This window comes from Pongo pygmaeus, chromosome 8, assembly GCF_028885625.2.
Source record: "Pongo pygmaeus isolate AG05252 chromosome 8, NHGRI_mPonPyg2-v2.0_pri, whole genome shotgun sequence".
Classification (NCBI taxonomy): Eukaryota; Metazoa; Chordata; class Mammalia; order Primates; family Hominidae; genus Pongo; species Pongo pygmaeus.
The window spans coordinates 87,083,048-87,102,653 of NC_072381.2; the positions used below are offsets into that span (position 1 = coordinate 87,083,048).

The 19,606-nt window shown below is 35.8% G+C and overlaps 1 long non-coding RNA gene across 1 annotated transcript in view; it reads left to right on the forward strand.

Annotated features, from left to right (window-relative positions):
- The first annotated feature begins 4,923 nt into the window (after positions 1-4,923).
- The window catches only part of LOC134740169 (uncharacterized), a 747,696-nt gene continuing 733,013 nt past the window's right edge, over positions 4,924-19,606 (forward strand). The window contains exon 1 of the long non-coding RNA XR_010127437.1: positions 4,924-6,074. This is a non-coding gene — a long non-coding RNA (uncharacterized LOC134740169). The remainder of the gene's footprint in view (positions 6,075-19,606) is intronic.

The following is a 19,606-nucleotide window of genomic DNA, read 5'->3' on the forward strand; positions in this document are numbered from 1 at the left end:
ATTAGTGTAGGAGAAATAGAATCAGTGTCAAACTTCCCCTAGATTATTTTCTTTTGACTCCCAAGGGCTTCTTATTTGGTCTTTGTAGATAACCTTCTTCTTATCCAGAAGTTGATCACTGACTGAAAAGTACAGAGGTTAAAATGTGAGTTCTGACTCAAAAAGATCTGCATCAGTGTATTACTTTCCTAACCCTGCTGTGACAAATTATCACAAATGTAATGGCTTTACACCACACATATTTTATCTTAGTCTGTAGATCAGAAGTGTGACACAGATCTCACTGGGCTGATATTGTCCACAAGGTGCTGACCTTCTCTTAGGGTGAATCTGTTTCCTTGCCCTTTTCTAGCTTCTTAGAGGCCACCCACGTTCTCCATGCCCTCTTCCTCCATCTTCAAATCCAGAGATATCAATACGAGGTTGATTCCTTACCACACAGCATCATTCTGACCTTCTCTTCTGCCTCTCTTTTCCAGATTTTAGGCCTGCTCCAGTGATCTAGGACAATCTCCCTATTTTAAGGTCAGCTGATTGGGAATCTTAATTCTATTGGCAACCTTGATTCTTTTTTGCCAATATAACTTTACAAATTCACAGGTCCCAGGGATTAAGATGTAGACGTCTTTGAGAGACCATTATTTTGTTTATCACAATCACATCCTGAACTCCAGACTTAGATCAGCATACTGCCTCTCCAGCTCTTGGAATCTGTCCACAGTATTACAACCTTTGAAAGCTTCAGTTTCCTTATTTACAAATGGGGATAATCATCCTGACTTCACGGATTTGTTGTTAGGAAATAATGTGGCCATGTGCATAAAAAGTTTCATGTAGAACTAAACAAACAAGAAATAGCCAATAAATGTTAGTTGTAGTATTTCTGACAAATACAACTGAAGGAATGGGACAAATCATTAAAAATGTACATCTTTTTATCTATTCCTCCTAAATTTTCTTAACTTGTTCATTGGCTATAGTTACCGTAAAGGTAATTGGGAAATGTTTAAATATAATTTGAAGAGGCATATCATTAAGTTCATTGTTATATTTTAGTACTGTCGCCATAATTAGTAATCATAAAACATCGGGTTGTTTAACATTATCTCTATACTGCTGCAGAGCTTGACACAGCACGAGTGGGCCCACAAAATGCTAATCACTGTCCAGACAGACTCTGTGGACATTTTAAGGATGCTAGTACCACCCTGGCATCTGCCATGGAAGCAGATGCTATTTGCATCTGTTTGCTATGACAATCACTGATGATGGCAGGAAAAAAAAATCTACATTTTAAGACAATCTGTTCAAATATTCAAGAACATACTTGGCTTGTCAAGGCACTTTTTAAAAGTTGTTGTAAGAGATGAGATTTATAGGAAATATAAATTATTAAGCTACCAATACATTTTTTTCTGAGTTTACTACTACTTGTGAATCAAAATGTTGAGTATGGTTTCTAATCAATTGCTCTGTTGAATTCTGACACAGTTTTTGAGAGAGAGAGAGTAAGGACATTATTTTTCTTTTAAGACTTACACTAGAACTACTGACTATATTTGCCGTGTACTGTGAATTTGAAGTTTATTGTTTCTATAAGTTTATATATATATGTGTGTGTATATATATTTATATCTAAGAAAATGAGTTTCGTTATTTTTATAACAAAAGCAGGTTATAATAGGTGGAAATTCAATACTATGTACTGTCTTGTAAATTTAATCCATCAATTAGTATTAAAATGTATTTTATTATATGTATTAAACCTAGGTTATTTTCACTATTTTAGAAGAGAAAATAAATAAAATATATTAATTATCTTGTAGAAGAGAAACAGTTGTTAGTCTACACAGTACTACAACTCTTGTTTCTTTTACTTGCCAAGGCATGAAAAAAAACAAAAAACAAAAACAAAGGCAAGGACGTGCTTAGGTTACATAAGGCAGCTTTGCTATGATTGATCGCAAACACACAGTAAGTTGATCCTTCTGGGCATAGTCAAGGGAAGTTCCCTTCCTGGGCGCTTTTGGAAACGTGATCCTATGAGCCCTGGATTGTCAGAGTCCACGCCAACTGCCTGCTAGTTAGTACCCACCCTGCTGTGACCCTAAGGTCGACTGTTACCCGGGGAGTCGGGAGGCGGAACAGGAGCAAGCAGGAGCCTCGGAGCGAGTTGGGATGGAGAGAATCGGCTTCCTGGGAAGGAAATGGGAGTGGGGGTAACCAGGAACAGCAGGTGTGCCGACCTCCTCCTTCTACTGGCGCTCTTGGGCACCGCGCGGGGAAGGCAGTGGCGCACCAGCTGCAGTTCCCGGCGCGCCCGGAAGCGCGGGGGGAGCCCTAGGCCCGCGTTTGGCCACCCTCCCGCCGGTGCTCCGGGCTCGCGGTCTGGTGGAAGTCGCAGGGTCGCCCAGAGCCCTTTCGGGAAGCCGCCATGACTGAGCGGAAAACACTTGTTTCCGGACGCCAAGACTTGCGCGCTCCGGCCGCGCGCTTTTCTGCCTAGGAATTGGTGACGAGGGCCGAGGGCCGCCGTGCTGGGGGAGGTTGCGCAGAGGCTGGGGTGCCGGGGCTCCCCTCCCTTGCAGCTCCCGGCTTCGCCCAGTCCCGGGCCAATCGAAAGGGACAGCAGAGGGCGAGGTCCTTTCCGCATCCTTTTGAGTGGAAACCGATTACGCGGGGAAGGAGGTAACAGTTCTTGGTGGAAAATCTCCCACGAACGATTCTGGTTTTGTTAGTGTCGTTCCTCCTTTGGGAAAGCGCGTCAACGGGTCAGTGTAGATCTAGACAGAGTTTTGTTCCCGGAGACTGGATATGTGGGTGGGCGCGGGGCTGACCCTGCGGGGCATGGCGGGGTCAATTCCGCCAAGGAGTACCCTCTTCACCCACCATGTGAAGGGCGCCCTGCGGGTCTGGCCATGGAGTCCCCAAGAATCTGATCTCCAAGGGATTGGAGTGACCCCTTCATCCTGATGTCCCAGTGATCCCAAATAACCACCTACCAGCCTCCTGAGCCCAACCGGCACCGCAGGCTCCGGGCTAGAAGCTGGTTCTTGCCGCGCGCCGTCTGCGGGTGCGCTGGTTGCGTCCGCCTTTGCATCTGGGTTCCTGTCCCCGCTCGCTCTGCACCCAGACTGAGTCAGGAATACAACAGAAGATTTCCGACTATACTCCCCTGAGCTGGCCAAGAGTGATGTTCCCTGAAATCATGCCCTCCCAAAAAGCCTCAAAAATCAAGGACATGGGAAGTGGGTTTGGGGTGGCGGGTTGTGGTCGCGGAATCAAGGAAAGCCCTCCCCCTCAACCCGAAAGCATTTTGACAGAGTGCTAGGCTTGGAAGACCTGAGACCTAGTGAGAGCAAGAGTATGAGCGTCAACCAAGCAAATTAACTGTCCCCTGATTTCTTAGAAAATTTCACCGGAAACATTTCTATGAAGAAAAATTAAAGTCAGTTTATGTTATTGACGCTTTTCCATAGCCCTTCAATGTTTTTCTCCCCATCCCCACTCCCGACTTCTTTCTGAACCTTCTGGGCGTATTCTTCGCAGAGCAAAATGCCGTAACTGTTGCCAGTTTCCGAAGTTTCTAACACCTTTTGACAGTCCTCTTCGTCAAGTTTGGTCAGACTCTCCCAGTTCAGGACCAACATCAGAGGATGCTCTAGAAGTGGTGCATGAGAGCCTACCGGTGAATGGCCCTGGCTAGGAAGAGAAGGAGGTTACACAGGAGAGCCTACAGATATTTGTAAGCTCTCTTAGTGATCAACCTTCCCAACATAAACGCGCCAGCGCACACACACATACACACACCAAGTGAAAGAGAGAGACAGACTCCTTGACCGCCGCTAGAGGGAGGGCCGCTGGGCACTTGTGCAAAAATGAATAAATATGGACCCTGCTGTCTGGCAGAATTTGTGTTTATGTCACTTTAAAAATACTATTTTTATTTGACAAATCATAACTGGCATATAGTTATGGGATACATTCTGATGTTTTGATATTTGTATACAGTGTGGAATTATTAAGTTAAGCTGCTGTCACTGTTGAAAGGCTTCAAGTGACTAAGCAAGGAAGACCCTACCTTGGTTAGGTTGAAACTAAATAAGGAAAAACGTACAGCTGTAACTGCCTGTCACGGGTTCCTTTGGTCTTGAGATTCTCTATCCTGTTTACCCATTCTTCACTACTTTCTACACAACAAGTCTCAAGGTGCTCAGCACAGAACCTGGGCTCCTAATAGCACAGACAGTATTTTATATGTACATATAATATACACATACACACACACACACACACACACACACGTATTTCCTCAAAGGAATTGTAGGAAAGGACCACAGTAATGTGAATTCCGTTTTTTTCCACCTCTGTTTGATTCTGTGGCTTTAAGTAATAGCTGGTATACCATACAAAAACGTAAAAATAAGTTGGAAACATAATTGATCACTTTAGACAGGAAAAATAAATCCACTCTCCATTATATTTCTGAGTTTTAGAATTTAATTATTCACTGTATATCTGGAAATAGTTGCAGAATCCTCAGAAAATATCACTTATAGAAGGGTATTACTATAAGAAATACAACTTCCTTGCGCAAAGGCTCTTAAAGTTACTAAAGGGCATCTAAGTATGCAAATCGTCTTAGAATGCAGGGTAATGGTCATTTGAAGACATTTTAATACTTTCATCCATTGTGACTCTGAGTTAGGAAGTAGACAGTGGGGGTTAAGGAAAGATTGAGTATTATCTTGATTGGAATTTCAAGACAGGAAAGTCTAATCCCTTTCTTGTAAAAGACATCTCGATGGATTTCAACTAACTTTGAGAAACGAATCAGAATACCGACTCAAACCAGAGCTAAAGAGAAAAGTGTTTTTTTTTTTTTCTAAAAACCAGGTGTTGAGCTCCTTGGTAACCCAATACTGGGTGCGCGCGCGCAGAGTGGCCAGACCCCTCTCCACGCAGCTCTGGCTCTGTTCAATTCGGCAAGTGCACTCACAGCAGAACTGCCACCAGTATAACGTCTTGACGATGGGCTCCAGGGTTTGACACTCCGCAGCGCCACCAGCTCTGTTTTCTCCCCAAGTAAGCCACTCTCTACCTCGCGAGCAGATCGCCCTGTGCGCGCTACAATCCGTGGGGCGGGGAGACCTGGCGCTCACTCAGCGAGCTCGACTGGTGCTGACGTCCATTCAGGCCTTTAAATGTCTCTGTCCCTGCGCAGGAGGGAACGGACTTTGTAGCAGTCACTTTGCCCGAAGGGAGACGCGTCTCTGCTTTTGCAGGCGGCAGCTCGGACTCCCCTCACTCTTCCCAGCGTTGCGTTTGCCTCTGTCTTTGCCTCGAGTTCCCCGCAGCCTCTCCAGCGGGAGGCGCTTTTGATATTCGCACCCCGGGCGTGAACCAACAGGACTCCCCATGCCCTGTGCTTTTTCAGTGGGTTCGAAGATCAGAGATTGCGAGGTGCGCTCGGTGTTCGCTCAAGGAGCAGGGAGCTTCCTCCCCCTGATTTTGGTAGGGGGTGATTTGTTTTTCCCCCGAAAAGCGTCCTTCCCGCTCCTGAAGCTGCAACTTGTTTTGGTTTCTTCTCAGTCCTGTGTGTCGTTACAACATCAAAGTTTTTCTCCCTTACCCTTCCAAAAATCTATCCTTTTAATCCACTCTCCTCCCCCCGCGCTGTCTCCGCCAGGCCTTCTCGCTGTGCGGTGAGTGGATAGCGGGCGCGAGGTGTGGCAGTGGCGGCGAAGATTGGCGCTATCAGGAGGATCAAAAGGGAAGGATCTGCTGCTGGGGGCTCCCGGGTGACCCTTTGCCAGACGAAAAGAGCTGGGTAAGGGCGCAGAAGAGGAGCCGGAACCTTCTGGGACCCTGGTGCCTGACACTGGATTTTGATCACCATCCTTGTTGTGTGTCTCTGACCCTTTTTTTCCTCAATTGGTAACTAGTCGAGAGAGAAGCGCTTGGCAGGAGCTCTCTGCGGGACCTAAGCTCCCTGGCTGCTCGGGATCCCTACATCCGCTGCTGCTGAAGGAGCAGAGGGGAGGACGCCAGCGGTTGCTTACTGGAGCCTGGAGGTAGGCAAGGGGGTGGGATCCTGATTCTCAGCCCAGATTCCAAAAGGGTTTCTGGTTTCATGGAAACATTCTTCTCACCCTCATTTGTCATCGCACACCCCACCCCCGCTTTTCGGATTCAGGTTCAGGAATAACCAAATCCGTGGCACCCTCACAAGGTGGAAGTACCTTTCACAGCTCATCGCCTGAATGTCTCACTCCTTACATATATGTGTTTGTGTTGGGGGAATGTGAGCTTCTCAGGGAAGTTGATACCTTGCAGATTTTGAGAATGTCCAACTTGATTTTATTCAGTTTCTTAAAGGATGTGTTTCCTGTAGGCAAGAATTATGGGAAATAAATGTCAGTGTCATATACAACTGCAGTAGCAGCTCAGAATTCACCTTCATTTCCCCCCAAAAGTTTTCCCCATGCAAGTTTTCTTAATGTCCACATGTAGTGAATGGAGACTTGGCTTGTTCCATTATATGTAAGCCGGGGGGGGGGGGGTGTCACATCCTTCTCTTTTAAATTGGAGGATATCAAAGACATTAGAGTTTCTCTCCTTTAACTCTCTCATCGTTATCTAGCTCTCTTTCTGTCTCTCACTTTCCTACCATCCTGACTTCTTTCCTTATCTTTTCTTCTCTTCCTTCTCTCCTTCCTTCCTTCCTTCTCTCTCTCTCATTTTCTTTCTTTCCATCTGCTGCTCATTAATAAATATAATGTGAATTTAGAAAGAATGGAACACTTTTGCAATATACAGGGATGATAAAAACTTCTTTTCTACCTTGCCTGAAGTTTTTATTTAAGTATCTGATCCTTTTTAGTTGTGAGGTAATTTGAAGGATGACTGAACTAGTATCTTGGGTGCAATTCAGCATGGTAAGATTTTGTATACAGTATGTTTAATTGTTCCTACTCTTACACATTAGCTAATAACAGGAGTTACATGAATTGTTAGAAAAGGCCCTTGATTTTTGGCAAACAATATTTTTGAACTGTGGGGAAATGTTAAAAATCAATATTACAATTTACGTGGCAAGCATATGGATTAATAGATGAAAAGAGAGGCAAGTTAACCTTAAGAGAGTGGTTTAATGAAAAATCAGTGCCTGGAATTTCGTATCTACATACAGTGATCAGTGAAATAAATGAACCCATTAGTATTCAGATCTTGAAATGCTTGGTTCCATAAAGACACTACTGTACATTTTATTTCTGATCTCATTTGTGGGAATAGAATAATATTAGTTGGTTTTATCCACTTTTTCACACATGTGTGCTGTAGATTTCAGGATATCCTATAAAGCAGTGGGAGGCAAGATCCAAGATCTGGCCTCAATAACATTACCATCTCTCCTCTGCAAGGATCCCTTTACATTAAACTGCAACTAGTGGAATCTGGAACTTGAACTGCTGCCGCTGCTTTGTGCTTGCTTGCTTTTTTTATTTTATTTATTTATTTTTTTTCTCTCTCTCTCTTGCTCTGTACACTTGTAGCTTCCAGTCTGAACGTAAATCTGCAATGGCCCATGTTACTTGTATTCTTCCTGTTAGGGCAGGTCACAGTTGGGTTGCCCTGAATTAAAATAAATTAATCCTCTGACAGTATAGTTTATACATTTCCTGGGTATATACTATGTATGCCTAGGCTTCCTGCTGAGCCAGGTGTGTCAGAGGACATGGAGAGTATAGGGAGACCAGAGTACCATGAAAGTGGTGAGAGCAGGACTAAATTAGGAAGATGGACAGTACTTAAGGAGAATTAGGACTGTGTAGAAGAGGAGGAAATAAAGCAAAAATCTGAGAGGTGTGTGTATGAGAGAGAGTGTATGTGTATAGAAGATGGATTATCTTCAGCGGAAATCAACCTTATATTAAATCTGCATGAGCAGGTTTATCTCAAAGGGCAGATTTTTTGCATGGTAAATGCTTTGAAAAGACTTGAGAATCCCAAGGGGGGAAAAACAGATCTCATTTGTAACTATTGACTTTCAAATAAACTGTTTAGTTCCAGGCTCTAGAACAGTTTTTCTCAAATTTTAGTGCCAGAAGATGCTTAACAATTGAGATTTACAACTCCTAACACACAAGATACTTGTTCAAGAGGGTCCAATTAATTGCATATCTAACAGGATGAGTGATTCCCGTTCTCCTAGTTCAAGAAGTATTCTATGAAATTTACATGCTTAGTGTTAATGAACTTGATTTTTGTGAGGGAGGGTGTCATACTTGCATGTTAATCTAAAAACTTTCCTTAGTATTGATCTTCTTGAAATTTTCTTGCTTTCTTCTATCAATGCCATTATTATTGTCATGGCTGTCCTATTAGAAGATGGGTATTCTCAAATACCAAAATTTTATCATTTGTATATTTGCAGCCTTGGATGGTGGCCCTTTGAGATTTAAACCAGGAAGCACTAATACTGAAGTGACGCAAATGCTTCAGCATTATTAAAATCTTAAGTTAAAAAAAAAATCAGTGTACTGATGGGTTTGGTTAGATGATAGCTTTAACTAAACATTATGATGATCACTTTCTCACTGGAGAGATAAAAACTTTTTAAATTTATTCTCACCTTTTAATTTCATATATTTACATATTTATCTTTTTCCCTACTAATGCAAAGCAGTTCAGGTCACTTTCATGAAATTATACAAAGAGAAAGTAAATTTAACAGTGCCTACAATCACTTTTTTTCTAGTAAATTTCTTCATTTCCATTAATAAAACTTCACAAAGGTAACATACAAGTGAAAGAGATGATTGATCACGTTCTGAACCCAATGGTGAGTTTGGTCATTTTATTGAGTCTATTTTTGAAAATAACGTCTCCATGAAATTCTTAATTTTTCCCACTCTTTCCAGCCTAAAGATGCTGTTCATTCATTACTGTGGTCTTCAACCTGTGTGATGTTTATTGACACTATGGTGTCAGAGTTCTAATTTCCCCCTTTTGTACTATTTTCATATACAGTGCTATTTTACAGAACATGTTTTTGTCATCGTAAGCATTAGAGTTTTCTATTAATTAAAAAGTTTGCCCAATAACAGTACAGTATCACATATCAATAGACAAAAAGAATATTGTATTTGCTTATTTTCTTTAAATAACCACTTTAGTCAACTGACATTTCCCAGTTGTCTTACGCTATATCAAAGTGTTGGCTGGCTTCTAGTTTAAACTATCTACATGTCGAAATTTAAAAAAAATGCAGCTTGCATGCATTAATGAAATGTCCTCTCTAATAATGAATGTAATGGAATAATGTGAATTATAAGCTTATTCTTTAATTTTTTTATTGAAACTCTAATAATCTCTTTTGATATTTGGTTGGTGTTACACTAAGAATTCGGAAACCTGGGGAAAAAATTAGGAAACTAGTTTAATTCTCGGAAAATAACCTTAACCTAAAAGAAGTTTGTTTTTGCTTCATATTAACCCCAAATCACAGGCGTTATGATTGATATATTGAGATTGACACATAGTGCAGAGCATCCAGAATTTCTGCCATAGTTCAAGGGCTTCTTTGTAAAATAATTACACAACTGATAGCAAACACAATCAATTTCTATGTAAAAAAATATAAAGAATTTTGTTTTGTTGCTCTAGAAATTCATTTTCCTTTCACATAGCCCCTTTCTCCATAGGGTGAGAGAGAGATTAGTCCACAGGATGGCACTCTTGTGATGCATAGTATTTTGAATAATTTTACCCTTGAGCCATCTTTAGCTACATTAATACTAATGGAAACATTGACTTTTCTCCAATGATAAATTTTCTGACACTTTTTTTCTTCAAGCCAATGGATATCTATTAGAAGGTGTTAGTGCCCGTTTATTGCCAAAGACTGCCTTTTTAAAAATAATCCCCCAAGAGGATCTAGTAGCCACCACTCCTATCTTTTCTCTTCTCTCTTCATCCTCTGTGCTCTGATGAAAATCATATTATATCTATAGAATATATATATATATAATCTCTTGAATTGATTTCACATAAATCAGAAATATATATTTTTCATTAACTATAGTGTTATATATATTCTCATCCCTGTCCTATGTTCATAGAATGAGAATGGCTCTTCTTCCACTTATTACATTTGCATTTACATTGAATTCATCCATGTTACCTAAAAAAATCCATTCACACTAATAGTGATTTAATGGATTCCTTAACAAGAATGATTTGTGTTTTAAAAGAAGATCACTAGGAGAAGACAAATCTTAACACATGTCTCCCCTGAAGGTTTTCAAGTCCTTAGACAAAATGAAAAAACAAAACAACAACAACAAAAAAACCACTACAACCTAGTCTCACAAACCACAGCCACTTGTATGTAAGTCCAGTCCTACGACCTAGTTAAGGCCTGAATCTGTTTGATATCCCGTGTCTGGGAGTGCCAGAGCCCCTATTCAAAGTCTTCGGGTACAAATAAGAACTTGTGTAGAAACTCACATTTTAACAATGAGAATAGGACATTAACGTAAAAAAATATATAGAGCAGGAGGTGGAATCCAGGGACTAGCGATACTTCGGAAAGGTCAAACACCTGTTCGAGAACATGTTTGAAAATATGGAGAGCCGGAGGCAGAATCCAGGGACTTGCGATGCTTCAGAAAGGTCAAACACATGTTACATCCTCTGTCTTGGTATGCCATTTCTTGGTATGCCATTTGCTCAGTTTTATGAGTGGGATTAGACTAGAAGACAGCTCTGTGGTACAGAGAGCAAATCCAAGAGGCAGGAGAAATCATGGTGCCTCGGTCCAGCCCTTATTTTCTTTAGGAGTGGGAGTGGGGAGAGGACATTTGCCTGCAGTTTCTGGAGGTTTTTCTTTTGCCAGTGTGAGAAATTATTTTATGCTATGCCAACTAAAAGTTTGATTCCTGGTGAAAAGTGATTACTTTTTCTTTAATTCTTAAAACTATTTCATGATAGTCTTCTAAGAATTGTACTTCTTTGGTTACTTTACAGTGGAATTCTTATGGTTGATCAGCCATTCAATTTAAATAAAATATCTTACATTTTATGAAAAATACTCTTACACTAAGATGTTTCTGGACTGCATCCTACAGCTGAGTAAAGTTGGGTAAAATAGAAATATTGTCCTATGTTTTAAAGATGAACAAATCATTAGAAACGGTTTATATAACTATGTTTTTTCATTTTTCTAAAGTTCTTATTTGTGAATGACTCAGTTAGGTCTCCACCTCTTTTTCAGTGTTGAATTCCTTTCAAGAATGAAAAGAGGAAGAGAAAGGAAGTACAATGATCAGTTTTGACTTAAGATATTTAACTGTGGGCCAGGTGCAGTGGCTTATGCCTGTAATCCCAGCACTTTGGGAGTTCTAGGCTGGCAGATCACTTGAGCTAGAGTTTAAGACCAGCCTGGGCAACATAGTGAGACCCTGTCTACATAAAATGTATATATATATTATATATAAATATATATAGTTATAAATATATTATATATAAATATATAATATATACATATAAATATATTATATACATATATAAATATATAATGTAATATATAATATATGATATATACATATATAAATATATAATATATACATATATAAATATATAATATAATATATAATATATAATATATACATATATAAATATAATATATAATATATACATATATACATTAATATAAACATATATAAATATACATTATATATACATATATAAATATATATTATATATACATATATAAAATATATTATATATACATATATTATATGTAAATATATAATGTAATATATATTTAATGTATATATTTAATATATAATGTAATGTAAATATATATGTAAATATATAAAATATAAAAATATATTTTATATATTATATATAATATATTTATATACATATATAATATATATTACATATATAATATATTATATATAATATATATTATATACATATATAAATATACATATATACATATAAAATATATTATATATACATATATAAAAATATATTATATACATATATAAATCTATATTATATATTTATATTTATAATATATAAATATATTATATATACATATGTAAAATATATATATTATATATACATATGTAAAATATATATATTATATATACATATGTAAAATATATATATTATATATACATATATAAAATATATATATTATATATACATATATAAAATATATATATTATATATACATATATAAAATATATATATTATATATACATATATAAAATATATATATTATATATACATATATAAAATATATATATTATATATACATATATAAAATATATATATTATATATACATATATAAAATATATATATTATATATACATATATAAAATATATATATTATATATACATATATAAATATAGAGAGAGAGAGCGAGAGTACATTTATATTTAACTATGAATGATCTTTAAAAAGGGTTTCAATGTCATTTCCTCATTTTTTATACATTTTTCAAATCAGAAAATCATGTATATGTTAGTATATATGTCCACATATACATATGATGTTAGAGTTTTTCCTATATTTATTGAACTTTTTTTTTATAATTACCACATGTACCTTTTTTCACCTTAACACAGCAGTCCCCAAACTTTTTGGCACCAGGGACCAGTTTTGTGGAAGAAAATTTTTCACAGACCAGGGATGGCTGGGTGAGTGAGTTGTGGGGATGGGGTATGTGAAACTCTTCCACTTCACATCATAAGGAATTAGTTATTAGATTCTCATAAGGAGTGTGCAACCTATATCCCTCACATGCGCAGCTAACCGTTGGGTTCCTGGTCCTATGAGAATCTAATGCCGCTCTGAGTTCTGACAGGAGGTGGAGCTCAGGTTGTAATGCCACCCAGCATTACCTGTCCCGCAGGTCACCACCTGCTGTGAGGCCCAGTTCCTAACAGGCCAAGAGCAGGTAACTGGTCTGCAGCCCCTGGGGTGGGGGATCCCTGCTCTATGGTGTTTTCCACATTGCCAACAAGGACAGACTTTTTTGAATAATTAATAAGTTATTAAATAATCTGTGGGCTTCACTCAAAATGCTTCTATAAAGAAATTTTTAAAAGGACAACTAACAAATAGGCATGTTAGAAACCCATAATTTTCCAGTTTTTATTTCTTCTTTGCTAAAACATAGAAGTTAAATTCTATTCATATTATCTCTACTGTATATTCTCATAGATTCCAATATGCTTAGGAGAGTAAAAATTGAGTTTAGCAATGTTGTGATTTAATAATTTGATGAATCAATAGAATCTAATTGCTGTTTAAAAATAGTTTTCTAACATAAACATAATATATGTATATATTCAGAACAGTTTTTACTAATGCATTATGTATAAAATTAACATTTGCATGACATGTTATGTTCTTTAAAATGGGTTCATAAATGTATGACAAAATTTTAAATTATTTTTAATTTTAAAAGACTTTAGCTGCAAAGAGGTATACATGAATTTGAGCTGTTACCATTTGAGTTGTATTTTATATAGTATTATTTAAAAATTTTAGGAGCATTGAGTTCTTAAAACTTAATATAATTGAAAAATAATATATTAATTATTGTACCACTGCTAGATTATGTATTATTTATGGCTTTGCAATATACTTGAAAACCTAGTACTTCTTATTTTTAATTGTCTTATGTCTGTAAGAAACATTCTACTACATTATTGAAAATGGAGTTGAAAATTTTTAGGGTGCAAATATTCAAATTTCACACTCAGAATTATTGTTTTCCTCCTAAAATTCTAAAAGTTATAATAAGTAAATGTAATAATGTAATAACTAAAATGTGACATTATAATCAATGGGCATTATGATTTGCTCTCTTTAAGGTTCTGAAACATGTATTAACTAAAAAAAAGAGTAAATACTTTAAACTTCTGTAGATGTGTATTCTTGCTGACCATTTTGTATAGATGTGAGGGAATATAATTTATTCTCTATTTTTATAACTAGAGCTATAAAACATATAACCTGTGCAAATGCTTGTAACACACATGCAAAAAAAATAATAATTTTTCAAGAATGCCTGCAATTATCAAGCTTCTCACAGTCATTCACTTTGTGAAATATGTTGTGTGTTCTTAGCTTTAAGAATGTTTTTCAATTGGTATTTAGAATACATCTGGACCAAGATATACTGATGACATTTTGCATGTATTAAGGAATAACAAACCCATTTTTAAACATCCTATTTCCAAAAATAACAGGTTAAATTTGGTGAAACAGTACAGTGAATCTGTATTATTAACTGGGGGCATATGCTTAGGCAAGGGCATACTGGTTATTATAATGAAAATAGAGGAAGGGATGGGCAAGAAAGGAATAGTACTCCTACCCATCTCCAAATGGGAAAAGAAAGACTATAGATTTGGGAATTAAGTCTTAGAAAAGGAGATTAACTGTGCTAGGCAAAAATTTAATTAATAAATAAAAAGTTGGCCGGTGCAGACTTACTTTAATGAGCTTCAAAATAATTTAAGATGATAGCATTCCAGTTTAATAAATATTATATGTGACTTCTACATTAGATACTATATTTTCATCTGGAAAGCTATATTTTTCTACATGATAAGTAATCAAAAGCACATAGTAGAAATTTTCAAATATGCTGAAAATAGCTACAAGCTACAGAATTTAGATACTGAAAAATAATAATGAATTATAATTATTTTGTGCCAGTTATTACTTTAAGTACATTACATTTATTAACTCACTGGATTCTTGTTACATTACAAACTCCTAGTATTTTCTACAGTTATTGCTAGCTAGGCATTTTATATTCAGGAAAGTTGAAAACTTTGTCCAAAATTTCCCAGTTAGAAAGAGATTGAGTGTGGATTCAAAGCAAGGGTCCAGATACTGTGTTCTTGATTTCTAATAGCTCTTGAGCATATTTTAAATGAATACCACCTGTCATAATTTTAAGACTTTTGTTTGCCATTACTAAAGTTACCTCTAGCAGAGTGTGATTGCTTATTGCCAGAACCAATTATGCTGTAGATTTTTTAAAAATTCTGATGCAGTTTTCACATGTACTATGTAAAAAAAAGCCTTAATTGGTGTTTCTATATTTTACATTCTAAGACATTAATTTTATTACTCCTTGATGCCTGTGTTTTTTTCTTCATTACAGGAAGGAACTCCTGTTTTTAGTATATAAGCCAAAAGAAATATTGGGCTTAGTACATCAACATATGTGGTTGCATTTTTTTTTACAAGTTATACAGGGTTTAGCTGATCCTAAAAAGAAAGTTTCACCTTCATAGTACAGTGTTGACACAGTTTATTTACAATCACGCTTTTGTTATGTGCACATGAACATATTTAATTTTCAACTTTGTTCCAAACTCCCTTGTGTTCCTTTCTGTTTTGTGAAGTGCATTCACAGTTCTTTCTTATTTTTTTGTCATCATGCCTAAGCATATTTATTCTCTTTATCTGCCTTCATCCAGATTGGGATATTGTAGGACAAACAATTTTCCTTATGTCATGGATCTTAATGGGTTGATCTCTCATAGGCCTTTTTAGGTCAGTACACAGTACTGGGCGATTGTACAAGGTCAGTAATTGGGCTTCTAGACTCTACTGTTTAGTTTCTCTAAAACTGGACATTTTACTTGAAGCTTCTGTGCTTCAGTTTCTTCACTGCTAATACCACAAGAGTATCACAAGACTTTAATGAGATAATTCAGGTAACATGCTGATGTCAGTGCTTGATACACAGTTCAGACCCTTTAAAAGTAAACATTTTGAACAAGTGTTTGGGGGAATAGTAGTAGAAAAGCACAAAATCAGATACGACTTCTTGGTAGTTTGATGTGTATACAAAGGCCTTCTTATATAATCAAAGTGTTTGTCATGATCCTGAAAGGTAAACTATATGAATATTTATTTAAGTAAAACTACAGCTGAAATTGTTCATTTTTCTTTCCTATTAGGGCCCTCCTAGGAATGTTCAGTTTCTCAGCATTAATAGATTCATAGACAAAAGACTACAACAAATAACACTTGCATTAAATACTATGAAAGAATAATCAAAGAAGTTCACCTAAGTAAATTTTTCTGGTGAATGACTAATTGAATTAAAAATGAATCAAGAAAACAAAACATATTAACAAAAGAAGCGCAGTTTTACTGGTGTTCAATTTTTCAAAGCCTTCAAGTAGCTATAATTTAATAAAAAGCAATGCAATAGAAAAAAAATCCTGGATTCTTCTAGAATTGTATTTATTCTACATCACTAACTTGTTGAAAATTATTTGAAATGAAAGCACAGTTATTAGAAATAATTGTATTTCTTTTTATAAACACTGTATTTTATCTTGATTTCATTAGAATTACATTTATAGGATTTACATGCCTTTCTTTCTTCATTTTTCAAAACAAAGCAGTGTCCTTCAGGCTCGTTTGCTACTCAGTAACATCAGTTAAAAGTTAGAGTAAAATTAACTGAAAAGTTTAGATGGAAAATAAAGTCTTAGAATGTTCTAAAAGCTGATGACTGCCAAAGAGTGATTTGTCTGCAGCCAAAATGTCATTACCCAATGCTAAGCTGAACTGAAGGATATAATGTAATCAGTTTTCCCAATTTAAAAGATCATTTTCAGACAGATAATTAGGATAAAAATTAAAAGAAAGAGTACTGAAGAAGTTATTAGGTGATTTCACTCTAAGATAATGTAGAATCAATATAGTTTATCTGGATATGCTTGCACTAATGGTTAGAAAGAGAATGTAAATGCAGTTTATTGCCCTGCCATGGAATTATCTGGTTATGTCAGATCTTACATTCAAGCTCAGTGGAATGTTTGATGGTATAATTCTACTGATACTAATTGGTCTACTGTTCTAGCCATTTGCTTTTGTGTAGTTTTTCAACAGCAAAAATATAAGCATGTTATTGACCTTTCACAAACACACTGCATATTATTTTACAGTATTTTATTGTTTGCAGCAATTACGGTGAAGAGTATATCTTTTTATAAGACAGGTATTACTAATGTGAGTATTCTGTAGTGTTGTCTTAACCTGGGATCTGGTTATGCTCTCTTGATCTAAAACTTGTAAATTTAATCTCTCAGCTCTCCCACACACTCAGTGTGTAATGTGATACAGGAACAGGAAACTGTAGTAAACACTCCTGTTTGGATAGAAAAAGAAAGTTCTGTTTTTCTTTCATATAGGCATTTACAAAAAATACCTGAAGTTTTGTTTATGTTTGCAAAGCAAGCAAGGTTGAAAGGTTGCTTATGAGGTCTAACTGGCTTTGTCTGCTCAGGGATTCTTCAAGCTTAGCTACCATTTTAATGTATTAAGTAATACTATACTAAGTAATGTATTAATGTAATAATGTCTTTAATATATTATAATGTGTTACATTATAATACATGTAACATAATGTATTTAATGTATATTCTACAATACTATATTAAATAATACTTTAATAGGTTTTACTAGCTATCTAGGCAACTTAGTCCATTCAAGTTGACATCTAAAATTAACCACCATACTCACTATTGTAGAGACCAAATATCAACCAGTGCTAATATTCAGTGTTCTTACCTATGTTTTATGACACTGGAAATCATTAGGCACACAAATACTTCTCAAGTCACCTCAGTGCACAGTGTTATCAATATGTCACTGCCACATATCACAGGTTCCTATTCTCCCCGACTGTGATAAAAATTTTCTTGCTACCTTCAAACTGACACATAGGTGTGTTTGTTAGGGACACACCTTATTTCTCATTACAAATTTCTGTATCACTCAGAGAGTTACTCTTTTTTTTTTTTTTTTTTGCTAATTTCAGCATAATACATTGCAATAATGAAAACTCAAAAAATAAAATATATAATTAATTCTAAAATTGAAAGTTGTAACTATTAATACGTAGTTGTCTGCAATTCATCTAGCTCCTTTTTCTTTAAATAAAACAGACTACTTTTTCATTTATGAATTTGCTATGAACATTTTTATGCCAGTATTTTTCTACCATACAATTGTTTTACCAATATTATGCAGTTTCATTGTATCTATTGGTACAGCCTGGTATCAGGCTGAATTAGATTTACTGTTAAAGTGTGTTGTTACTATTTACAATTATTTAAAAGTGATTTTTCTGTCAATACTTGTAACTTGATTTTTGTCTTAGAAACTGGATTTTCTGCTTTTCTTTAAAAATGTGGAAAATTCAGAAGTAATAGAGCAACTCTGTTGCATGGTAATGGTTGGCTGCAGCAAAGAAACTGTTGTCCCACTTAGATACAACATTCTGACTCCAGATTTCAATTGTCACTGGTGACTCCACCTTAATCTTGGTACCTCTGTCTCAATGTGGCATTGATTTTGCAGTATTACAAATGCAGCTTTCAGAAACATCTTTATATATTTTTGTGCACATTCTGAATTATTTTCTTTTGTGTGTGTGACAGGGTCTTGCTCTGTCGCCCAGGCTGCAGCGATGGAATGATCATAGCTCACTGCAGACTCGACCTCCTGGACTGAAATTATATTCCTGCTCAAATCAACTTAGGTTCATATGAGTCTCCCAAGCAGCAAAGATTCAGGTGCCAGCCACTATGACTGGTATTTTTTATTTTTATTTTTTGGTAGAAACAGAATCCCACTATGTTGCCCAGGCTGATCTGGAACTCCTAGACTCAATTGACATTATTGCCTCAGCCTACCAGAGTGCTGGTATTATAGTGCTGGTATTAAGCCACCATTATTTTATTCTAATAAATTTCTAGTGGTAGAAAGCTATTGGGTTAAAGTATGCATTGAAGAGAGGGTACTAGTATACAACATATATATTTGCATTTTATTGCAGTAATATAAATTATCCCATTTATTGCTGTTTTATACTGTGCGTTTCTTAAAGGTGAGGTGAGACTGAGTTTAAAACTATGATTATTTTTCATTAATGTACCTTCATTTCTGAAATGATTTCATGACATTTGCAGTGTTTCCAATGAGTAAGTGATTTTTATTGTTTACTACTGTTTTTCACAGTTTGACAGCTTCAATTCAAGTTTTGATGTCTTATTTTCATATATGTAAGTTATATTCTTTAAATGTTGATGTCAAATCTATTAAACTTTTTTATTATAGTCACTGTTCTTAATTATTTGCATACAATTGTTTTACTATACAATCATTTGAATATTCATGTTATGATTTGTATTTTTAAGTCTTGTTTTACTGTTTCCAGCTAAGTTAATTATTTTAAAGGACATCGTCAGAAGTCTGACTTTTTACAGTTTTCCAAATAACCCAATATCTAATGACCATTTACTGAATGATTACATTATAAAATTAAAATGTGGCTCCAAATTAATGTTGAGAGCTTCCTATAAAAGGAAAATTATGTTCTTAGAAATAAACAATTTGCTGTTATTTGTGTAGAACATCTTGTGTATTTTAATTAGGTGGTATTAAACGGTAAACTGTCACCCTCCTACCAAGTAAACCTTGGTTGGCCAGTTATGACTATATATGAATGACTGGTATACCAGTTATTAATCAAATTAGAC